The following is an 18,986-nucleotide window of genomic DNA, read 5'->3' on the forward strand; positions in this document are numbered from 1 at the left end:
ATTCCTACTCTTTAACCACAAATTTCAGTGTTTGGGAATTAATCCTAAACATCGGAATATTATGTATAGAAGTTAGGTATGAAGATTTTAATCACAATATTATTTAAAAGAGAGAGAAAAATAATATATAATCTAAATAATATATAATCTAAATGTCCATTTCGGTGGTTAGACATAATGGTGACATAAAATTTGGTCCATTCACATGATAAAATGTCATATAGCTATTTAAAATCATGCTTTTAAAGTAGCATCTAATGACATAGGAAAATACACTAGTTATATTTGTACAATTTTGTGATGTCTATAAGACTATACCTATGCATTGAAAAAAACTGTAGGAGACTACACATACAGAAATATAAAGAGGGGTTACCTCTGTGTGTTAGTAGGGCTGTATTTTTTCAGTGGTCCTGAAGATGCATGCAAGGAGACGCTCTTTGGTTCTCCTGCCATAGACCCAATCTCTAAGAGAACAATATTTGATTCTGGAAAATGTGCATGGGCCAAGAGAAATTACTACTAGCTAGCCTTGAATAATGCCACTAGTGAATTACCCAATTTTGATGGTTCATCCATTTATTTACTCATTCAATAGCTAGTAAACACTTCCCATATGCTTAGGGCTCAAATAGATACTGAGCCTATAGCTGTTAATAAATGAATGAGATCCCTGCCCTCATGGAACTTACATGCTAATTTAACAACAGACAATAAACAAGTAGCATTCACATTCTGCTCAGAGATAATGATTCAAAGAAACCAAGGACGATGATGTCATATTCAGTTGGTTGACCGTGCCTTGGAGCACTGTTCATTGGACTTATGAAAAATGTAGAGTGAATAAAACAAGTTCCAACTGTCATAATTCAGTTTCAAGCTATCTGGGACACCAACACCATTTTCCTAAAATTAAGCTTGACTTTATGAACCAAGAAGTCCTCTCACACTTGGCTCCGATTCGTAGGCAGCAAAATTAAACTTCTTTCAAATGCACAGGTTCTTTTCTCTCATCTCCCATTCAGAGAAGTTAGTTCAAAGTGCAGTAGGCAGAGTATGCCATGAAATACAATAACATGAGAATCAGATATGCCCAAATCTCCAGAAAAGTACATTTTTTTCTAAGGAGAAACTAAATTGTAAAGGTGAGCCAAGTGGTAAGCAGATTCTGAATGGTGATATAAACCATGACACATTTAATGAAATTGCCTCCAATAACCTGGATAAGAATGACTCACAAAGAAGATTTGCAACATTTCTGTGCAAACTGGATCTAAAGCAAGGACAGTCTATCTCTCTCTGGAAAGGGTATATTTTAAAATGTTTTTAAATCTGTTCAAATAATACGAGAAGATGCAACCAGATATTAAGAGAGCTTGGCATTTCTCATCTCTTTCTAAGCAGAACAGTTGAATCATATGGTTCTTGAATTTCCAACTGTCTCAGTATCGAACTCATGGATACTCACGTGGCTGCCTGACACCTATGTGGTTGTAAAGCTAAACGCTGAAGCCAGATGACATGGTTAAATGGTTCTCCCTTCCACTGATGAGACCAGAACTTGTCACTCGTTTTACCAAAGTGGCTCAATGTTGCTTCACACTGATTATCTAATAGCACCCATTATGAGGAACATAGCCCCAACTAGCCACAAAATCATCTTCCACTGTTGATTCCCTGGACAGTTCACAAATGGTTTAGACTGGGAATACAGATGAAATGAACTTGTGTTTACGTATAAGAAGTTTACTAGAGATCCAGGGAAGTACAAAAAGAAAAACAAGCAAAATAAGATATTCAGAAGGTAGGTTCTACAGCTATAAAGATATTCATTCCGAGTGCTCTATGGAAAGTTCAAAATGAGAGATAATATGAATGTATAACCATCAACATTAAATTGTGCCACAAAACATAATGCTACTAAGCCATTAAAAAATGTTGCTGATTAGTGAGTAAAGAAAAATGTTCACAACGTATTACTGAAGTGAAAACACAGACTATGACACAACACAGACAGTAGGATTCCAAACAAATATACAATTAGAAAAAATATAAGAGAGGTATACACCAAAATTTTTACAGTGGTCATCTCACAGAAGTAGAAGTGGGGCAATCGTAATTTTCTTCTTTTTGTATTATTTTGTAATAAAAAAGACATATTTCTCCTTTATGTGACTTAAATAATTATAGACCTAATTGGTCATTGGATAAAACCCAAGAATACTCCAGTGGTGTAAGTAGTTGAATAGGTGGGACAGTAGTATTAACAGGTGGGATAGTTTGGGCAATGGTCTGTAGATCACCACTGGTCTGTGACGAAGTGTTCACTAGAAAATTAGAAAAGAATGGATAATTTCATGATTTTTTTCATAGAAATAAAATTATTCATCTGAAAGGCTATTATTAAGTCTGAGATGGTTTCCTTCCTACTCTTTTGGGGGGTGGGGGTGGGGATTAATGTCCTTTCTTTTATGAAACATGCTGGTGATAGTAAATAGTAACTGTGTCTGCTTAATATACTTTCAGAGCAAAATAAAAGGCTGACAACTCCTGTGTCAGCTTCCAAAGCTTAAGAACACTTTTACTAGTTCTAACAATTCAAATGTGGGGACTAATTATTTCTAAATGGTGCATTTCTATTTATACACATTTTATCAGAACAAGATTTACAAACCTATTGTCCTTAGGCAGAGTATACCCTGTAGGTGAATTTTGTTTACTTAAAATTGGGAAATTTCTCATAAACATCCCTTTACTGGGCTCACAGTTCCACAGAGCACAAGATGCTGTAGTTGAGCACTCACTGTTTCTTTGGTGGGCTTGGAGTGCCCCAGTTTGCTGCAGAGAGCCGCCTGGCTCACTTTGGCCACTTTTGATATCTGCCTGGTCCTTGTATCTTGCATTTGAATCTGCTACCCTTTTAGGAAACACACTAATGGCCTGTTTTCAAGAGAGGACATTAGGGGATTATGGAAGCCACATTCTGTTTAGTTGGACTGGAGAAAACCTAGCCCCAGTTCTTCTACATAGCAACATCTTGGATTGTGGTCCAAGAGCTTGGCATCACCGATCAAAATTCTAGCAGTGGCCTTTCAGCTGTAGCCAGTAGCCATGGCCGGAAAGCAAATCAAATACAAAAAATAACTCTCAAACATTCCTTGTATTCCTCCCTCCACCCCTGCCCCCACCATCCCCTGGGGGGGATGCCTTATTTAAATATTTTCTTGCCTTGGCTTTCTCCTTCACAATCACTCATACCATAAAAATAAAGCAAGAAACACCAAGAATTTTAAACACCTCAGTCTGTAATGGGATTAGAGCATCTGTAAGGTGTAAAAAATTATTTCATTGTTTCCTATAAACCGGCTCCTTCCTCACCAGAAAGAGCCTCAGTCAAGATGTAGAAAACAACTTTTTAAACAGCGTGTATTAAATCTGACAAACATCTGGTCAATCAAATTTACAGCAATACACAGGGTCTAATAAAGGTTTATTTCTTCTTGAAGAACAAATTTAAAGATTTTTTTAAAAAGCTTTTATATATAAAAAGAAAACTAGACCTGCATTTTTGGCCCAGACTGATTTCAAATGCTCTGTGCTTTGCCAAGCCCAGCCACTAGGGCTCTGTTTCCTAGAGGCAGCAGCAAAGGAGACATGTGCTCAGGCTTGCAGGCCAACAGCTCTCCTGCATCACAAAGGAAAGTACCCAGTGTGGCCCAGGAAGTGCTAAGTTTGAAGCTGACTGCGGTCCTCAGTGGGACAGGGGCCAAGGTGGCAATAGGGAGCCCCAAGGAAGCCAGGATCATTCACCTATCAGCACCATTTCTCAGCGTTGCTACCGCCTTGTACACGTGCGTGTTGAGGCCGGGGGATCAGGGAATGGGTTTGGAGCACAGAGTAAGAGAAGGGAATGGAGAAGCACGGAGGAGCTACCTAAGCCCCTCCCTTTATTCCCTTCTCTAATTCTCTCAAACCAGCAGCTCTTAGGAACAAGGTCAGGACATGATTTAAGCTACTTAGAAGAAGGCATGGGCAGTGGTGCTGAGAATAAAACCGAGCTCCCCCTTCAAACCATGAGTGATTGGGGTTATAGAATAGGACACCCACTCAGACACCATACCTCTCAGTGCCTGCCACACCCTTGTACCATATGCTCACCAATACTCTGCAGTAGCTCCATTAGCCATAGCATAATGGGGATGATATTTTGAAAATATTAAACTATTTAATTTTTTCCCCTTAGGTGGATTCCTCTCACCATCCATTAAATAAATGTGTTTCATTGTTTCAGGGGAAGGGTGGATAGGTAAAAGCACCCCTTGATGGAGCTAAGCCTGGGGCACCCAAATCAATTAGCCACAGAGGAGAGTAAGTGCCGCAGATGACAAAGAGAAAGCGAGTAACAGATCAGATGTAAGTACCTTGAATTCCCCTTTGGGGTCAAAACTCCTGAGAAAAATTGGGAGTGAAGAGTGATAGAAAACTTCACATAGTGTTACTGCCAAAGCATTGTTTAGAAATGGTGGAAGGAGGTATTTAAAAAGATGGACTAATACTCTGTAATGACCTATATGGGAAAAGAATCTTTATTAAAAACAGTGGATATATGCGTATGTATAACTGATTCACTTTACTGTACACCTGAAACTAACACAACATTGTAAATCAACTCTACTCCAATAAAAAATTGTTTTAAATTTTAATTTATTAATTAATTAAAAAGATGGACTAGAAGGAACTTTTCAACCTCAGCAATTTAGGCCAAATACTTCTTTGTTGTGAAAGTTGTCCTATGCATTATAGGATGTTTAACAGAATTCTTGGCCACTACCTACGATGCCAGGCAATCCATGCCCACCTCCCCAGTGGGACAACCAAAAATATCTACAGACATTGCCAGTGTCCTCTATCGAAGGGGCAAAATCACTCCCTGCTGAGAACAATGGGACTTGAGGTAGCACCCTAGTTCTCAGAGCCTGTGCGAGTATCAGGCAATATAGGAGCACCAGATGCCTTGAAAGGAGTGGACAAGTAATTAGTGAGAGAACTGGTAGACCGGAAGACACCACACATGGAGGGGACCAGAGGCAATGGTGAGGCCAAAGCAGACCAACTAGACCCAACTGAACTTCGGTAGGCACAAGCACTGAATGTGAGGAGCCCACCCAGGCCACCCTTGCCGTAGAGGAGACCTAAGTATAGCACACGTACCGAGGACCCTCTCCTGTTGGCTGCCATTGAGAAGACATAATTCTTCCCAGTACACAGAGGCTACCGGGACAAAAGAGGTGTATCAGATTAGATGATTCACGAAGAGAGAAACAATCCTCTTGAAAGGATGACTGAATCGTACATTAACCCAGTATGTACCCTAAACAGAATGCATATGACCTAGAGACTGTTGTCAAGGACCGTGGCAAGTCAAGAATAAGATGAGACCACTTATAATCAGAATCATAGCAAGTGTCCAGGACCCTCTACACTTTATTCCAGATTTTCTTATGCTCCCATCCAGTTTCTAGGTTTCAGCCCCTGACTGTGGCTAGTAAGCTCTACTTTTGACCTTCAACCTTAGGACCTGCTTTTCTCTCTCTTCCAGCCTTGGATTTCACTGTTTATCAAAGAATCATGGAAATCTCTAATGTGGAAAACCCCTAGGACATAATACAGTGTCTGGTGTTCCAGTTGAACCATCCCCTTGATGGTCAAGGAAGAATCCCATTGCTACAGACTTTTCTGGATTCACAGTAGAAGAGCTAATAAGTAAACCTTCTAGAGCTGTACTGCCCTATATTAGCCACTAGCAGCATGTAGCTATTCAAATTTAAATTATTTAAAATTAGATAAAGTTAGAAATTATAGCTCTCCAGTCACTATTACGGACAGAATTATGTCCCCCCAGTTCATATGTTTAAGTTCTAACCCTCAAAATCTGAGAATGTGACTATATTTGGAGATGAGATCTTTAAAGAGGTAATTAAGTTAAAATGAGGTCTTTAGGGTGGGTCTTAATTCCATCTAACTGGTGTCCTTATAAGAAGAGGAAATTAACACACACAGAGATATACCAGGGATGCGTGTGCACAAAGAAAAGACCATATGAGGACACACAGCAAAAAGGCAGCTATTTGCAAGCCAAGGAGAGAGGACTTGGAATGAAATCAACCCTACCAACACCTTGATCTCAGATTTATAGCCTTCAGAACTGAGAGAAAATAAATTCCTGTTGTGTAAGCCACCCAGTCTGAGGTATTTTGTTATAGCAGCCGTAGCAAACTAGTATAGTCACACTAGCCATATCTCAATAGCTGCATGGAACTAGCAAGAAGTTCTAAGGAGAGCACCATTCTAGAGCTAATGACAGCTGAAATAAAAAGAAAATAAAACTTGATGTGGCCCACCATTCAACCTCATACATGATAACTCTTGTGATTTATTGGCAGTCGTGTTGTCTAATTAATGTGTCTCTTCTTTTTGCCTCTTATATTCAGTTAGAGCTCAAATAGCCAAGCAGAGAACTTGGGAATCTGTAGCTCCTTCCTCCTGCTCGTGACAGTCTTCACTCTATATGTAACAAGAACCCTGTATCCCTGCTTGAGTATCACAGTGGTAATACCCACCATCACACACACATACATACTTTACCTTAAGGCTAAGAAGAACTAATAATCCTCCCTACCCCCAACACACATACACTCAAACACCCACAGATTCCAACTGTACTTAATTCTCTAAACCACGTAAACCATGTGTACCAGAAGCTACTGGTGCTTTCTCTGGATCCCCTCAGGCCATCCCAGAGGTAATCAGCAGAAAGTTCCCATACACATAGCTTCCTGCTCTCTCTAGCCAAGGTGGTGGGTTCAGGACAGAAGAGAGGCCTGAAGTGCTAAGAAACTGATGCCCAGTAATGACCTTCAAATAACAAGAGATGGAAGTTACAGATAAAGAGCTTTCTTGTCCCTCAACAGTCTCATTATCAAGGATGGTCTGTGTAGCCTCTGATGACCCCCAATAGCATGAAGCTCCAGTTGCCCACAGTACTGACCTACTTTACCACATCCCTCATGGGCTGCCTTCCCTTCCCCCACTCCCTTCCAGCACACCTGGGACCATTTTCTGTTTGGGGTAGGGTAACCCCAACTAAGACATCATGAAAGACTTGGCACAATCTTGACAAACACAAAGGATAGGAACTGAAATTTACACACAAATTTTAAGTGTTTTTGACACCTTTAGACTGAAGATCTGAGGGTAGTTTTTTTTTTTTAACCATAGGTACTGTTGGGTCCCTCTACTCAAGAAAGAAAAACATCTAGAATTGCTTCTACAGTATAATCTACAGGCTGCCTTGACCAAGTGTCTCACCTGGCCCCTTTCAGGATAACCGGAGAAATAGAAATAGGGTAATTTCTCAAGACTAAACTGGACAGATCAGTACCAATGCACAGAAGACTGATTCTTCTGCATGGCTAACAGAGAAGGCTGCCATGGAACAAATTGCTATTTTTCTGACTCTCCACAACAAAATGTTGAAAACCTTGATGACCACTGAAAGTACCCTTCTCTGGTGATAAATGCAGAGGAGAGAATGCTCAGCAAGGAAATGAGAATAAGAGGTAAATTTGCTGGCACTATCACACAGTTCCATTCATGATTTTGCTACAGCTCAAATTATATTACAACAAAAATGACTCTATCATTAATTGTGTAATACCCTCCCTCTTACCAAAAAAAAAAAAGTGTGAGTCTCAGTGGACAGTTTACTTATGTCACATAAATATCCAGTGCATGACGCATAAGAAAGCCAACAGTTGCTTTTAAGAGATTTGGCTCCTGGAAGCTAAGGACAGTGGGCAAGTACCCAAAGACATCCAAATTCCATATGGTTTCTGCCTCTCTCTGAAAGTTGGCATCCGGTTCCCAATTGTGCTCTTCCCAAGAGGCCCACTCGATGCACAACTCAAAGGAACTTAAGCCTCATTCATGCTAATGAGTCTCTTTATTGGTCCAACAAAATGGAAAGAACTTTGAAAGCTTGATATTTCCAGCTGTATTTTTTTTGAAACAGAGAAACCAAGCATCAGGTAGTAGGAAGCTCAGGGACAAACCTCCATGGCCACCATTTTTGTCCCATGAGAGTAAAATAGGCAGAGGAATTCCAAGAAATAAGACACAAAGCTGCAAGCTCTACACAAGACTCAATGGAGGCCCTGGACTCTCTCCATAGGTGTCGCTGTGGTCCTGTCCAGGGCTTAGCGGAACATTGCCTATCTTTGAGAGGAAAGGCAGCTAGGAAAGAAGAGTGAATATTTGAAAATTAATGATGTCAGTCTGTCTTCATATATCAAGCTAATTTGAAAGGGCTTTAATTTTCTTAAAGGATAAAAAAAGGTTTCTTTGCTAGATTAAACTTGCAATTGTCATTCATATATTGTTTATAAGGTAGTCATCTCTTCGCTCTGTATTTTTTTGTTTTTGATTTTGTATACTAGTTAGCAGTGAAGACTTGTCTGCGTGTATCAGAAGGAATAAAGAGAGAAACGTCCTTAACTGTCAGTTTTAATAAGAGGAGTCAACATGCCTCTATTCAGGTTAAATATTGTCCTGTCACATTTCAATAGAGTCAACAGATTTTTTTAAAAGAAAAGTCAAAAGCACTGTGTATGCAAAAAACCCTCCCTGTCATAGAATGTCAAAGCCCTTCTTTATCTGGGGGAGGGGCGTGGAGGTAGGACAGAAAAATCTTTTGTAAAATGTGAAAAATTACCTCTCATAATTGGTGCTGACATAAAAAAGGGTTTTTTTTTTTGTTAGAAAAACAAAGAAAATCTCTAATTTAATAATCACCTGCAAAGTGTTATTGTGATGGGAACAAAAAACACACAATCAAAGTCATCTTTTTTAAGTAACTATAGTGTTTTTAGGCAATCACTGCGCTTTACAGCAGCTCATACACATAAACCAATGATGTTCAGAGTGGAGAAAAGCTACTCCAAACTCCTCAAGGAAAGTTTCTGAAATAACCAGGCTACAATAGGAAAATGTAAATGGGGCATTATGTTCAAAATAAAGCCAAACAAGAGTTTTTAACCCAAACTATGTTCCTCTAAGAAGGAATCATTTAGGCGTAAGTTGCAAGAGAAAAGCCATTCTTCATAGGAGGCCTAAAGGGTTAAAGATACACATTTTGGATTGATGCACTAGAGAGAACTGGGCCTATGTTGAGTAGATAACAATTCGTAAAATAAAGTAGCAGAATAAAGTCATTTTTCTGTTTCAAATGCTTATTGATTTGTTTAAAATGTGAACCCTAGCTGAGGTTTTCAGGATTTGATATGTTTTTTATTTGCTGCAAACACTGTAATTTTAGAAATTATTCTAACTCTGAATGAAACTATTTCCATTTAATAACCATCTCTACCAATTAGGTCAGTGTAAGTAATATGTACAGCTTTCTAGACTAAGAATATTCAGAATAATCTCAAGTTTGATAATATCAGACCAAACGGGATCCACTCTCCTAAAAACGGCAAAGAAGGCTGACTCACAATTTCAACATTTACTTATGGTTTCACTGCGGCCTAGTGTTTCCTTGGAATGGTCTCCTTACCAACCAAGGAAGATCAGAGTTGAGAAAATCTACATCAAGTCCTTTAAATTAGAAATAAAATAAACACACAAGCAAACATTTTGCCTTTGAGTAGGGTGACCATATATTCTGATTTGCCCAGGACAATCCCAGGTTACTACTGTTATCCTGGTGTCCCATTTGTTTTAGCACTTGTTTTAGATTTTTCTCTTATTAATGAAGTATCATTAGTCACAACTGCATTAAAAAATAATCCAAGATGGATCTAGTAGATCTGCACTTTGTTCTTCCAACTTCTGCCATGGTATTGTTTACTTGTGGATGAAATGTATGTGTAGTAATAGAATTCTCACATTAGCACATGGCTAAGTCTGAGAGATGACCACTGTTAGCCCATATCTCTTTCCTAGACACTTTCCGGGGGGCAATTCATTCCTCTCTTTCAAGGACAACTTGCAGAGTAATTGCTGATAAAATAAGCACTTAGGAAGATCTAACTCCTCTGGTTTATGATGGTGGTGAGAGAAATATTTGTCACTACTCCCTTTGCTGGATTCTTAAATGCCATAGCCCATGCCTGTAAGATGTACAAAGGTGGTGAGGTCAGCAAGAAAAGTAGAAAATTATAGCAGTCCTGTCATGGATCCTGTAAGAGTAGTCTGCGTGCTTTTACTATTGGGTTATCTCCTTCAGTGTATGGTGAGAACCTACAACAACACATTTATTTATTTATTTATGTAAATATTTGACAATACTTTTTTATTTTGCAATAAACTCTAGCCATCAGTGAGCTCAAAGCCACAAAAAATACATATTTAAAGAAAACTTAAATTCTGAATTTCTACTGTTTAAAAAGCTGATGTGAGCTTATAACTTGCATGACATATGTGTTAACATTTACCATCCACCATGGAGAGATCATAGTGATACCACTGACTACAAGAAAAGCAAAAAACATAAATCTGCTAAAGAAGTATTGTCTTCTACTTAAAAAGTTAGTAGTTATTCAAAGAACACTATACCAAAAAAATTATGATTTAATATGTAAAGCTATAGAAGGTTCAATTGCACACCACTCTATCAACCATGACTTTTCATTTAGATCAAATGACTCTTTTTTTAATTTCACTCATATGAGATTTTAGTTGAAATAGATGCTAAAATTTACATTTTATATAGTCAAAATACATTAAATAAAGTACAAAGATTTTTTGACTAAGCTGAAGTAAAATTAACTTTTCAAAAAGACGTTACCATGACTGTATGATTTTTTTTTCTTTGCTGCTCATCATTATTATTATTATTTTTTTATCAATTGGGTTTTAGATTTGAAATTTTGAAGAACTACATTAAAAATCAACCTATTTGGCTTCTTTTCTGGCTGGAACCATGGAGGGTGCAGAAGAGAAGAAAAAGAAGGTTCCTGCTATGCCAGACACCCTTAAGGAAAAGCGAAAGAATTTTGCAGAGCTTAAGATCAAGCACCTAAGAAAGAAGTTTGCCCAAAAGATGCTTCGAAAGGCAAGGAGGAAGCTTATCTATGAAAAAGCTAAGCATTGTCACAAGGGATACGGCAGATGTACAGAATTCAGATTCGAATGGCTAGGATGGCAAGAAAAGCTGGAAACTTCAATGTACCCGTGGAACCCAAACTGGCATTTGTCACCAGGATCAGAGGTATCAATGGTGTGAGCCCAAAGGTCTGTAAGGTGTTGCAGCTTCTTTGCCTCTGTCAGACCTTCAGTGGCACCTTTGTGAAGCTCAGCAAGGCTTCAATTAACATGCTGAGAATTGTGGAGCCATACATTACAGGGGGTACCCAAACCTGAAGTCAGTAAATGAGTCGATCTACAAGCATGGTTATGGCAAAAGCAACTAGAAGCGAATTGCCCTGACAGATGCGTTGATTGTTCGATCTCTTGGTAACTATGGCATCATCTGCATGGAGGATCTGATTCATCAGATCTATGCTGTTGAAAAGTGTTTCAAAGAAGCAAACAACTTCTTCTGGCCCTTCAAATTGTCTTCTCCACGAGGTGGAATGAAGAAAAGACCACCCATTTTGTAGAAGGTGGAGATGCTGGCAACAGGGAAGACTAGATCAACAGGCTTATTAGAAGGATGAACTAAGGTATCTGCCATGATTATTTTTGTAATCTGGTCAGTTAATAAACAGTGACTGCTTTTAAACTGAAAAAAAACTGACCTATTTGTTCTACAATGGTATTAATTTTTTAAATAAATGAGTCCTCTAAATTTTGGTTGCATTTTGTTCAAAATCACTTAGAAAACCTTAATCAAGTAGTCAACAAATGAATACCAAAAAAATACAGCATGAAGAATTCAGTGAATGACAATTACTGGAAACAAAATTTGTACATAAGAACACATTAAATTTATTCCCAAAAAAGCATGAAGGAAATTTAAACATATTAAATGATGAGAGCACAAATAATGGGCAAGATTTTATTTTAAAATTCTATAAACATGCTTTAGAATATCTCAAACTGTGCAAAGCATATTTTGGTAGAGAGCTTCTTTAAAAATCATATAAGTTTATGTTTTTAGTGATGTAAAATGAAATTGAGAAAGCCTATAATTTGGCAAAACATTCAGAAGAATTACAAAAAGACAGATAATTTGATGAGTTTTACCTTACCAATTTTTTATCACAAAAAGTTTCCCTGAATTAAAGCAATAAGATAATACCTGTATAAATATTTTGGTTGAAATATATACACACTTCAGTGTGAGAAAAAAACCTGAAGATATATTCCAGTTAGTAAAATGTTTCTCTGAGATTATCAGAAACTTCAGCATTTGTAGAGAGAGTAATTTTCCATGTATAAGTATCATGGCTTACAAGGATTAGTAAATTAAATGTAACAAGTTTCAAACAAAAAAATGCAACTTTGAAAGTTGAAAAGTGCTGTCACTAAACAGTGACACTTTGCTATTTACCAATAAATACGGTTCCTGGAAAGGTGCCTTCTCCAGAGTGTGAGGTCTCCATTACATTTCTGTGTGCCCAGAGACGTTCCCTTTTGAGTTATGTCATTGAGTGACTTTGTGCTGTGTCACCTTAACTAAGCAAGAACTATGGTTGCCTTCCAGCATCCCCTTCCCTGTAGAGTTGTGAGTTAGCATCACCCACAAATGACATTTTGTGCAATATTTGGAAGGCAGAAACAAAGTCCAGCATTTTCTTTTTTTTTAATGCTCTGAACGTTGGTGCATCTGGTTGGGTACCAGGCAAAATGACAGCTCATATACATTGTCAGGGATCCACTAGCTCACCCAGGTGATGTGCAGCAGCGCTTGGACCCACAGTTCCTCCAGCTCCTGCTGGATCTGCTCCTTCAACTTCTCAGTCCTTGGCCAAGTGCCTGCACAGTTCCTTGGTGAAGGGTACCATCTTCTCTTTCCAGTCATCCAAGTCTCTTTGAGATTGGAAGTGGAATCCCTATCTGTCTCTGACCAGTTTCTGCTCATGGATTCAGTTATTCTCATGAGTTTCTAGTTCACTCTCATTTCTGTCCATTTCAAGCTTTTTTTTTTTTTCCAACTGCTGGTCAGACTGACCAATGGCAACTTCAGTTCCAACACTGGATGCTGAGGCAAGAGCCTACAAGGACCAATCTATCAGCCCCCACAATTGTGTAAGGTCTAAACCCCATAATAAATCCCTCATTCTAATCACTCAAGATGGTTTGCTACTCTGATTGAACCTTGACACATCATCCCAATTCTTCAAAACCAGGAAGTTCCTTAAATTTTATAAGCCACCTGCCAGATACAAACACTGAACTTCATAGCCACTTCAATGTTTATGAAATTGCTTTCAAATGATATCTGGCAAATTGAAATAAAAATGACTGAAGGAAACACAGAAAGGAAAACCAGAAAATGCACTGCTTTTTTCCTTCGGAAAGAGGAAAGTTCATTCCTCCACGGAGAATAAAGCCCAGAGGGAGGGGTCGCTGGCTCCCTTGCAGGGATCTAATCAGATGCCAATTCATTCCTCCTTATGAGAACATGTCACTGCATTTCACCTTTGCACATTTTATCAGGCACTCCATTCATTTAGTGGTGTTATCCTGGCAAAATTGGAAGACATGTGGTCATCTTGAGTAGGTACTAGACCCAAACAGTGGTGTTACTGCAGATCTTAAAGAATAATGTAAGTTAGGAGTTTTAAGAGATCTGGTATTTGTGGCAATGTATGCTTTATTCATTGTCAATTCTGCCAGATCCCTACACCATGGGGGATAAAAAGAAGGGTGGGCAGGAGCCTGAAGATGGCGATGCAGCCAGCTGTGTTCTGGTTTTTTTTCTGTGGTATCCATGAGTCCATTTTGGATAATGGATAAATTTGTTTGACAAATACAAAACAAAACAAGAAAAACAATTTAACCTGGTCCTCAAGTTCTTTCTTCTTTATAGTCATCCTGAAGGGGATTAAGACAAACACCCCAATTCTCAGTTGCCTTAAAGGTGTTTAAGAAAATGTCTGGGCATTTTACCAGCATGAGGAGTAACATCAATGCAATTTATAAAAAGATTAATAATTAAAAATCTTTCCCCAGAAAACGAATACCACACAAAAGCTATTCAAAACTTCAAAGGGTCCATGCAGGCCACATATATTTAGTCCATTTGAGTTATTTCAATTTACTTTAGGAAAAGAGAAAAACAATCCCACAAAGCTGACATTATAGAGTAAAGTTTCACGGATATGGGAGCTATTTAATCATTTTGTGTGTTACCCTGGCTTTTCTATGGTCTCTTTTTCCTGTGGTTTTGTTCTTGGGCTGCTCATTAGCACCTCCCCCAAAGAGTGGGCAGGAGCAGAGAAAAAGAGATATAACTCAAATCAGACAATTTTATCAGTCAGCCTGTCAACAAGTTGAATATACTGAGAACCCGGGAGGTGCAGAGGCACTTTTTAGTAGCTCTGATAAAAGGCTTGGTGGGGGAGGAGGTCAAAACTAATGACAACATTGAGTTTTGTGGATTATCAAGGGATTTTTATTGATTTGTGCCCTCCACATCTCCATTAGTGCAGATAATCAAAAGTGGGGCAAAAATAATTAAGCATCTAGAGAACTCTCTTAAAGGAGACACTTAAAAATTTATCACTTTTATCCCCATGAGTTTGGGGACCTGTTGGGCAGTTCAAATAGGAAACAAATTAATTTCCTTTACTCTGGCTAGTTTTTTAAAATCACACTGTAAGGAAAAATAAAATTCATCACAGCAGGTTCTCTAGCTCCCCAACAACCTTCTCCTTTCAGCCTGATTCCAGAGAGGCAGGACCCATGGAGACGATACATCTGAGTGAAACAAGAAGCAAGATCACTGCCACCAAAATGAGCTGAAGCCTGACAATGAAGGATTGAATTTGCCACAGATCCAGTAAAATTAACAGTGTGTGCTCTGCACACTGACGTGGATTTCCAATGAACTTTGCTGTCTGCACAGAGACACAAAACTCTCCATCATGTCATGAGGACATTCAACACCTGAAGTTTGCTGAATGAAAAAGAAACAAGTGGGTGTTATCTCTCTCTCTCTCTCAAGGGCATCTTAAAATTATTTTAAGCCTCAAGTTCCAAGGCAGAAGGAAAGATGATGTTTTGTGAACAGCACCAGCTGTAATGCAAAACCCTTGGGATGTTTGCTCAAAGATGCCATGGTTGGTTCTGGCGTTCTGGAAAGTTCACCAGGCTCTTTACTGTTGTATGGACCCATTTGGACCTGTTTGCACTCAAAGTCATTCACCCCTCTTTCTTGCATCTGTGTTTCCCAGGCTCCCAGGACAGCTGGCTTCCTGCTAGGGCTCAGCTGATGGGAGGCACTAGTGGGAGATTCCATGATGGAAGGAAAGAAAAATCAGAGTATTTCTCCCTCTCTTCCTCAGGTTGTACCTCCAGAAGCTTCCTCATCTCTCTGGCTCTAGCTCCCACCAGACAGGCCTGTCGTGGTTCTAACTACCATAATCCCCAAACAGCACATCTCCCTGTCCCTTGGCCAAGAAATGGTAGCGACTTCCTGGTGTTGCTAATCTTTACCTTGACTCAGCCTCTCTAGCACCTGCGCAACTGAATCTCTGAATCAAATTTGCTTCCTTTTGGAACCCTCCTACACTGTTGGTGGGAATGTAAGTTGGTGCAACCACTATCGAAAACAGCATGGAGGTTCCTCAAAAAACTAAAAATAGAGTTTCCATATAATCCAGCAATCCCACTCCTGGGCATATATCCAGACAAAACTATAATTCAAAAAGACACATGCACCCCAATGTTCATAGCAGCACTATTCACTATAGCCAAGACATGGAAAAAACCTAAATGTCCATTGACAGATGAATGGATAAAGAAGATGTGGTATATAATGGAATATTACTCAGCCATAAAAAAGAATGAAATAATGCCATTTGCAGCAACATGGATGAAACTAGAGATTATCATACAAAGTGAAGTAAGTCAGAAAGAGAAAGACAAATACCATATATCACTTATATGTGGAATCTAAAATGACACAAACAAACATATCTACAAAACAGAAACAGATACACAGACATAAAGAACAGACTCGTGGTTGCCAAGGGGGAAGGCCGGTGGGGGAGGGAAGGATTGGGGGTTTGGGATTAGCAGATGCAAACTATTATATATAGAAGGGATAAACAACAAGGTCCTACTGTATAGCACAGGGATCTATATTCGATATCCTGTGATAAATCATAATGGAAATAATATTAAAAAAGAATGTGTGTGTATATATATGTAGAAGTGAATCACCTTGCTGCACAGCAAAAATGAACACAGCATTGTAAATCAACTACCCTTCATAAAAAAATTGCTTCTTTTAAATACCAAAGTGGTACTCACTTTCCTAGTTGGACCCTGAATGACACACTGGGTCAGGGCATTTTATAGATTATTTTCTATCTTGACAGACGACTCAGTAGCTAGAATCCACTCTTTCATAATCTCATCTTCTGTTAGAATAGGGTTTCTCAACTTCAGCACAGTTGACTCTTCCAGCTAAATGATTCTCTGTTGTAAGGGGCTGTCCCACGCATTGCAGGTTATTTAGCAGCATATTTAGCAGCCAGGGCCTCTACCCAGTAGATGCCAGTAGCACCTCCCCAGTCATAATAACCACAAATGCTCCTAGGCATTGCAAATTGTCCCCCGGGAGGGAAAAGTATCTCCCCCGGTTGAGAACTGATGCTGTAGGAGATAAGATGGCTAGAGTTCTGTGCACACACCTTGGTTGCTCCCCCTCACACACACCCAGTCAGCGAATGGGGGCTTAAGGGCATAGAAGGAAGGACCTCTGAGCGGTGGGGCCCTTGGTGGACTTTCCTCATCATTACCATGGCTTCTTAAGAGGGTGGGAGCAAGGGTACCACAGTCCCCCAGTTATCTTGAGCTACATTGACTCTGAAGACAAAAGAACCAGTTTTCTTTCTCACTGGGGAAGATGCTGACCTAGGCTGGGCTGTGGCTATGATAAGGCCAGGGATTCTCATTCTATCTCTTCCTTTAGGAAATTTAGAAAATGTGGAGACTGGAGCCTGCCCTTCTCCACATTCCATGAACTCTCCCATGTGCACTTTCCACTCTGCATTTTTAAGTCCAAACCAGCCAACTGCGCGTGCTCAGCTGTGTTACACTTCTTGGGGAGCATCAGCGTTTCCTCCTCCCAGTCCGTTCCCTTTCAGGAAAAGCTCAAAAGGTACAGCCGACACCTTCCACACAGCGTGGTACCAGCCTGGTTCCTTGCAGCCTATAATTTAATTAAATGTCACCCCTCCCCCAGGTATTATATTTCAAATGCAAATAACTTGGTAATGTAATATTGTGGCTGAGACTTTAAACTCAAGGAAATCAAGAAAATCAAGTTATGGTCGCTCTTAGAATTAACATTCCTCTACACATTCTTTGGGCCCTGGGCTTGCTTTGTGTTGCTAACTACCATCAAACACACACTGAAGTGACTGAATATTCATTCACTCGGCAGGCTGGGGAACTCTGGTCTCTAAAGGTTGATATTCTCCCCATTAAAATAAATGGCCCTTAAACTGGACTTCTGACGCTAGAGTAGGGGCTGTTGCTCAGAGCTATGAGTGACAGATAGGGGAGTTTTATTCTAGCCCACATCCATTGCTGGTTAATTGTTCTGTGTCTCTCTTTGGCCCTTAACTTCACAAATCACACGAAAAAAGTGCCATTCACCTCCTTCAGCAAGATGCTATTCATAACAACATGGTAATCATTTTACTGTGCTTTCAATGCCTTCAAAAAAAGCAAAATACATACGAATGCAAAATATTTTAAAGTTTACTTTAGACATTACATAACGTATTTCTGTTGGTGTTCTCCAGGCTGAGGTGCAGTGAGATGGTACCTGCTGGTCAAAGAATCACCACGCCTCAGAATCTCAGCCTACAGTCACTCACTAAAAAAGCAGCCTCGGCCTTCAACTGTGTCCCTCATTAAGGAATACAAAGGGGCCAAGAAGTCAAACCACTGGGGAAAAAGAAGCCTTCCCTGGAAGGACACCCTGAAATTACCTCCTCGTGTACCTGACTGATTATGAGGTGGCCATAGTATCTATGTGGTTAGGACTTGGAACAAATTTTTTTTAAGAACTTAAAAGGTGTTTCCATTGTACTGGTTTGTAAAATGTTCTTATAGGTAGGGTGTGAAAAGGCAAATATGGGCCACCGCCTTATCAGGTTAAGAAGTCATCACATGAAGAAATACCAGCTTTATAAAAATATCCACTTCACAAGTCAAATGGGGTTGTTATTCATACCAAAGTGGCTGTTAGGGAAACACTGAGACTTGAGTTCTCTTGAGTTTCTGAATCCTGGAAGTCCATGTGCCTTCGGAAGCCCCTCCTCCTCCATGCCTCAGAAGTAAGTCAAAAACTTCTCTCATAGACAGATAGAGTCTCCATAGCCTCCTCCTTCCACGCTATGTGTGTGTTTACATGCTATGTCCAGATGCACCCAACTGCATCAGAGCCAACTCCAAGCAGCTTTGGGCAGTGGGCTGTTTTGTTTCTTACCATAGCCCTAGATGCACCGGTGAGCACCAGGGAAACTTGACCCCTGAGTCTCATTAAACAGGAGACAAACTGCCATTGTTTCCAGGACTATTGCATTTATTTACTTATCTCTGTATTTATTTACATCCTTGTTTATTCTTAAGAAAGACTCATACCTGCTTTACAACTACAGAAAATAACACAAGGCAACCTAAGTGAGAAATTGGGAAGGAGGGGGAAGAAAGAAAAATACAAGGGGTATAATAGACCCAGAAATGGATGAATGCAAAATGGCACTGAGTCTTATATACTTGTTCTGAACAGACCACTAATT

General features: G+C 39.5%; 1 pseudogene across 1 annotated transcript in view; it reads left to right on the plus strand.

The window, feature by feature from the left end:
* The window catches only part of LOC309617522 (large ribosomal subunit protein uL30 pseudogene), a 28,175-nt pseudogene continuing 9,189 nt past the window's right edge, over window positions 1-18,986 (plus strand). Inside the window, exon 1 of the transcript in view lies at window positions 1-18,986. This exon is cut by the window's right edge and continues 9,189 nt beyond it. The product of the transcript in view is annotated as a large ribosomal subunit protein uL30 pseudogene (transcript).

This window comes from Balaenoptera borealis, assembly GCF_965194805.1.
Source record: "Balaenoptera borealis genome assembly, chromosome: 19".
In the NCBI taxonomy this organism is placed as follows: domain Eukaryota; kingdom Metazoa; phylum Chordata; class Mammalia; order Artiodactyla; family Balaenopteridae; genus Balaenoptera; species Balaenoptera borealis.